The sequence below is a fragment of the Juglans regia genome, chromosome 14 (assembly GCF_001411555.2).
Source record: "Juglans regia cultivar Chandler chromosome 14, Walnut 2.0, whole genome shotgun sequence".
NCBI classification, from domain to species: domain Eukaryota; kingdom Viridiplantae; phylum Streptophyta; class Magnoliopsida; order Fagales; family Juglandaceae; genus Juglans; species Juglans regia.
In genome coordinates, this window is record NC_049914.1 from 26,256,573 (window position 1) to 26,263,918 (window position 7,346).

A 7,346-nucleotide genomic window follows, 5' to 3' on the forward strand; every position below is an offset into this window, starting at 1 on the left:
GCTTAAGACAATTTGTTTTTGTTTTTATTGTAATATGCATTATGTAATACTAAACATTTAGTGAAGTTATTTTTTTTTTAATTATGTAATAAGTAGTAAGTAATAATTAATATAGTTAGTTACTTAGTAATAGTAGAAAATTATAAATGACATTGCTATTAAAATGAAATTAACTCCAAAAAAGCTAAAAAAGAACTTGGATAATGAATTGAGAAAACAAAAATCCAAAATAGATGTTGAATTGGCCCAAACTGGGCAAGAACAAAGGCCCAAGAAAAAGCCCTAACCTATCAAACCGACCGGTAACCGGTCGGACCGATTCCGGCTGGTTTCAGCCCTTAACACCGATGGGTTTCGATTGGCTTTTAGCCTCAAAATTGCATGATCGGTTAGTTTTGATTTTTTCACAAAACCGAACTGACATAGTCGGTTTTCAGCCCTATATAGAACCCTAACTGAAATAAACACTAGAATAATCATTTAATGTTGATATTTTGTATGAAAAAATAGTCGAAAACTTTTATGGTTTATAATTTATGAAGGAAGAAAAAATTTATTTGAGATCTCAATTGTAGCATTATATAGTTAATGTGGCATCAAAATATTTAGATTTGATAAGAAAATTGTATAAACTAGATTACGTACTAGAACGAATTATGAGTTTATAAAAACTTCCATGTTAGTTTATAAAAACTGATAATAGATAAATATTATTTCATAAAAGACTGTGGTAAAAAATCTAAAGGGTATGATAAGCTGTGTTTTTTAAAATTTTATTTTTACATGAATATGAAAAATTATATATTTTTTCTTTGAAATGAAAAGTCTTTTAAATTAGATAATTTTATCGATACGTAACTTTTATACATACTTATTATCTTACAATTTATTGTGGAACTAAACTTAAGATTTATTTCTTTTTATTTTACATAAACGACATTACACGTACATTAGAAAATTGGCACCCACATAAAAATGTCCCACTAAACTCTTTATAATTTAAAGTATATAAATGTAAAATACTTGATAATTTAGAGTGAAAAGAGTATTTTACCCTTTTTACAACATCAAATATACTTCCTTAGCTACCAAAATTACCACATATCACTACAAGGAATAAACCTATTTCCGGCGACGCCTTTCGCCGCAAATAGAGGAAACTATCGTCGGAATAAAGTAGTTCCGGCTACCTAAGCTTGCCCCAAAGTCGCCGCTGTTAACCAGCCAAGTAAGACGTTTTATGCCAAGGTGGAGGACGGACAAAAATGCTTTACATTTTCGGCGATATATACTCTCCGGAAATATCATATATATCGCCAGTAAAGATATTTTAGCATAGTTGATCAAGTCTATTCCGGCGACTAAAAAGTACCGGAAATATAATATTTGCTGCGAATTTAACTTCGCCGCAAAAGTTCCATTATTGGCGATAGAAACACTAGACGATTATTTCGGCGATGACATAGTCGCTGCAAATAATCCTTACTCGCTGCATTTATTTTCGACGAGTTACATTCGCTGGAAATGGTATTTTAAAAAAAAAAAAAACCAATTCTGTTTGCTTGTATTTTGTCGTCCTGTTATTTTTCCTGATATTTGTGATTTCATAACAGATAATTGCTTGCTAATAAATTATAAATACTAAATTTGGATAAATTTATATCTGATTGCACATATAAATTATATGTCAACATCATTCAAATAACCTCAACGTACATATTTAAAATTCACCAAGATTTAAGTGTACATTTTACATAATACCATCCAACGTATCACAATGGAATATAAATTTACAAGTATTTTTCGTTCAAACTATAAATGTCTAACAGCAAGTTGCCTTCATGAATGCACCAGCTTCTTCATTGCAAGTGTTTTTCTTTCTAATCACCATATTCCAACAAGTATGGGAAGAGCTGAATTTGGTTCACAGATTTGACTTCAAGTGCTTCAAAACAACTGTAAAGAAATGCAATATATTTCTGCAAAAACATAATATTCAAGGCCCAAGTTACAAGGCATTCAATTAATAAAAGATAGCATCTCTTCTTTCTCCTTTGCATCTCTAACTAAAATATATATATTGTATATATTATGTACATATATAGAACACGTAGAAACTTTCTGACAATTAATACAAGGGTCTCACCTGAAATTGAGGCTACCTTTTACATGATTCAGAAGACTAACGAGTCCATTTCAGAAAGTCTCTACGTACGCTAGCTCTTTAGTCTGGTATAAAGCTAGCTTCCAAAATCACAGTACCCAATGTGAGAAAAATCCAACACTTGGCAATTTGATCCTGCCAAATAAAGTACGCACCAAAAAGAACAAATTATATAGGTGAAAAACCATATGCACTTAAGATTTTTTATATGAGAAATACATAATTTGCATTTATTGGAACTAATAAATATCAAGTCCGCTGCACTCACCCAAGGTGATTTCCTTTATGATATCTCGCATTCAACAACTTCATTTACCAAACAAAAAAAAAAATTTGTTATAATGATGAAACAAGTTATCTATTCTTAGTCATATAGATGTTGAAAGATACATAAAAAGCAACAATGTCAGAACAAGAATAAATGAAAATTTGCAAGTCAGTCAAGTACTAATAATATTATTAAAAGGCTACGTATGTACTGATAACTTACCTTGCTGTAGCAATTTCATTGTACATTGATGACCAAGAACTTCCATTGTGCATGTTGGTGGCAAAAGCAATGTACATCTCCAGACAAAAGCTACAAAATATCTTCAAACCAAAAAATATACTACCTACCCCACACTAGTAACTGATGTACAAAAGAGGAGGTTCTGGAGATATGGGAGACATTTTGTTGTTATATTATTTTAACTTTCATCTCCTTACCAAAATTGACAAAAAATTGTTACCCTCAAATTTAGTAACTGGCTATGCAGGTCCCTGAGTCTCTTTATGAGACTCTCCCTGGGTCTGCCTCTCTAACTCATATCTCTCCAAAAACTTGTCGTACTTGTCTTGTTTTTCCATTAATAACATGACATTCGCTCGTAAGTCATCATGTAAAGCCTTATAATGTGCAGTTTCTTTCTCACTTCTTTCTGCACGTTCAGTTAATTCTACTATTTGAGCATTAGTTGATTGTCTAGATGACTTGGGAATAACCATCTCGCCAAGACCCCGTACATACCCTGGCCTGTGGCCCAAAACTTCCTTAAATATTGTTGCAGCAGCCTCCTTAGTTCGCTTCTCAGGCTCCAGCTCTGCCATCTTTGCTGTCATCTCATTCTATCAACCATTGCAAAACATCACACAAGTTAATTGCTCGTAATATGTACTTAGCACTAAAAATATAGACATTAGTTTATCTCAAACATCATGGGATTTTACTTAATTAACACTCACATATTTCTCTTCCGTCATGGGAGTCACAAATTGTCATTCTTCTTTGACCACCTGACTTCTTTAAAGAAATCAACCAAATTCTCCTCATTCCCAGACTGCAAATAAAATAAATTACACACTAACTTAGATTGAATATATGAACACCATTATGGAGTACAAATTAAAAGAGTACAAGTAGCTAGCATTCATAATGGAACTCAAATCTGCAAGATAAAACTCTCATTCAAATTATCAAATTAATTGTTGGGATTAGACTTACAAAGTACAAACAATAACGATTGTTGAGTGTTTTTTCATAACTAAATGTGCAAGTAATTATATTAGTCATTAATATATAGAGAACTCAAAGGAAATACACAACTTTGAAGAAGCCTAACATATCACGCAGCACAAAGAAATAATAATGTTACATATAGTCGGTGTGCATCTTGCAACCAAAATGGAGACTTACCCTCATCTCCATTAGCCGCACAAATGACATTCGTCCAGACGTGTGATTGTTTTGTTGCTTCTCCCTATTACTTTTATTTCGTTCAGACATCCGCTGCAATCACATAGGACATGATATACATCCATTGAATGTAGAGGTGTCAAGATGATTATATGACTAAAAACATAAGTGGATATAGTTGACTATTTTAACAAAAACTAACCGTTCTAACTAACATTTACTACAGGTGACTATTTTACCAAAAAATTCCACAGCATGTTAATTAAGTATACGACTGCCAACTTACCTTAAAGTCATCGCTTGAATATCGAGCACATAACTTTACCCAAGTGGCTGGTGTCATCGACGGTGGCACATTCGCAAGTGCTTCTTCATTGCTCTCATATTGCTTGTAAGTTCTATGTAAATCATAGCGAATATGATTAAACCGCTTGCGTAGTGTCTTCGTAACCGTATCACGATGGTTCTTCTTGATCTCAAAATTGCCTTAATCTCAAAACTTCATTCTTCAACTCTTCTTCTCAAAACTTGATGCATTCTTCATTGATGTTAATTGCTGCAAACATATACATTCTTTTTAAGTTCTCAAAGTCAACCACAATGTACATTCATCATTTTCTTTATTTCCATGTACATTCATCATTTCCATAATGTACATTCACTTTATTAATGCTATAATGGCTGCATTAAATAAAGGCAGCTGGCAAGCTGATTACATTAAGTGAAATAACATTAAATATATGATTGCATTAAATATATATGATTCCTAAGCAAATAAAATTAACACGAGCATGTTTTTTTTTTTAATGTAAAATGCATAAAGGAAAACATTAGTGAAACAAATTTTGAATTAATGTTGTGAGATCTTGAGTTTTGAATTAACTTGTCTACTAGGTTTTTTTTCATGTCTTTTATCTACAATGTGTAAGCGTAGGTGCATGTATATATTAATTTTTTAATATAACCACCTATAATGCAGTTAATTGGGTAACTCATCTAATCACCAAAAGAAAGGATAACACATCCCATCTCAGCCTCTAGGTGCAGCATATAGATAAAAATAACCAAGTTAAAGCAATTAAGTTAAAGCAATTCATGTCTAGCAATTGTATCAAAGTCATCACAAATATAGAACATAAGCAAATTAGCAATATGGATTGGTGAAGTTTACATACCCTCAGCTTAGAGAAATTATTTTGCATAGTCCTTATGAGAATAATGACCATCAGGGAACCAAGATATTTTTGATGAAGGAGACGTTATTTGTACCATGGAACACCAGGCAATATCTGTCCACATCATCTATGTTAATACAATCCCTTTGTAAAGCATAAATGACAAATAAATATAATCCATTTATGCATTTTTCTGACCTTAACACCATACCAAGCATCTTGAGGTAGAAGAAGGAACACAATGAGAAGAGTTTGTTAAGGCCTTCCAGATCAAAATCATTGACACCACATAAACTTAACATGACAAAAGTAAAAGCAACAAGTGAAGGCCATCTTATGAGCAACTCCAAATCAATGGAAACTCTTCAAAACATATGTACTACCCTACAAAAAACGTGTTTCCCAATATATATATATATATATATATATAGTGTACTACCTCCCTAGTTCTTGTTTACAAAGAGGACAAGAATATGTAATTTGGAGCCATTGATCTATGCACTTGAGGTGGAAGACATGGGAACATGGCAACCTCCTTAATTCTTCCCTGTCCAAGTAATTGGTTATGCAAATGCAGCATTCCTATCATTCCCACCACAAACACAAAGAAAACACGACAATCTCATTAGCACTTCAACTTTCAACACGCCAATATATTACAGATTGACTTAGAATCTACTAAATTTGTTCTGTCCTATGAAAGATATTAGCTTATCTGTAAGTGTAAGTTGAAAGAAATGAGACTTACTGGATGATCATTTGCAAGGTCGGATGATGGGAAGCTGAGAAATTTCCTCCTCGGATGCTCCTCTATCAATTGACCCCGCATTCATGTTGTATCCGACAAGGTTGCTAATCATTGGCACGCAACAGCATAACAGCAAAAATAGCAGGAATGAAAATGAATAGCAAATTGCATTCCAAGCTAGCAGGGAGATGCATAGCACATGTAGTTTTGGGGCTCGATGGAAGGACCCAAATCGAGAGTCAAATACCCAAACATTACCCATTACAAACCATAATGCAAAGAACAATTCTAGTGAAGTTTGGAATTTGTTCATTAGATATGAGATCCTGTATCCATTGTAGCAATCAACTAGAAGGCTTCGAAAAGCACTTGAATTGTCAAAAACTCTCTATAACACTTCCACTAAATTTATGGAAACTTGTTTGTGTGTGAAAAAAATTAAAAGCAAGCAATTCATGAGTTTGTATCTTGTTTTTCATCATTTAAATATTGCTGCCAATATAAAACTCTAAGGTGGCCTAGTACAAAATATAGTGACCACCAACCATTATCGAATTGATTTGAAGTTATTTGTTATAACTTGAGACTTTTATCATATCACTAAGGGTTCATCACTACTAAGCTGTTTGCATAATTCCTCAATAATTCCACCCAAAGAACAAAATCAAAGACTTATCCTCAATAACTAGTTGCATGATGTTTTATAACTAGCTCACAAATCAATGTAATGATCCCAAAAGACAAGTTGTCACTATTAGTACAACGCATGGAAACCAATGATTTTGTTTAAGAGAAAAATAGAAATGAATCATAGAAGTTGAAGAGGCGAACTGTATGTAAAGCTAACATACCTAGATTCTTCACTGCCCCTCTGCTATTCCACATCAGAAAGGCCAAAACCATCTCCATGATTGAGATGGCACCGGTAGCGGCCGTAGAGTAGCAACAAACTAAGAACACATCCAATATTATAACCAATAATCCATATTCTCATTGGCCAAACAGGCTTCTCCTTGAAAATGACTATAGTAGATGTTATGATGCTTATTTGAATCACCAAAACTATAAATTCCATCAACATCCAAGTGCTTGAATTGAAAGGATTCGAGCTAAGATTAGATCTTGATTCATTTTGGTAGTGGAATACTCTTCTTAAGAAAGAGAACCACCTTGCTCTGGAGATTCTGATCGCCATCCTTACCAAGGACGAAGAAGGTAGAGCACGAGTAGGCCTATGTCGGGTATTCATTTTGGATGATTTGTTGGACTAAAAACCAAATTCCAAACATTTCCAAACAATAAACTACCGTTAACCCTTTGCCCATTATATCATTGGAAACAATCGAAATATATAGAATACCAGTATAAGGAAACTTCAAAATCACAAAGATGATATTGTTGAATCATAAAAATCCATTAATCTCAAGTGTAATGGAGAAGATCATATTCTCCTTAATTAATGGGGAAGATGTCTCAAAAATATATATGCAGCTTGATCAGTCATTGATCAATGTGTGTATATATATACAGAGAGAGAGAGAGAGAGAGAGAGAGAGAGAGAGAGAGAGAGAGAGAGAGAGAGAG

The 7,346-nt window shown here is 33.2% G+C and overlaps 1 pseudogene; it reads right to left on the reverse strand.

Moving 5' to 3' along the window:
* Nucleotides 1-5,449: 5,449 nt before the first annotated feature.
* On the reverse strand, nucleotides 5,450-7,011 carry LOC109000278 (annotated as a pseudogene).
* Nucleotides 7,012-7,346: the final 335 nt, after the last annotated feature.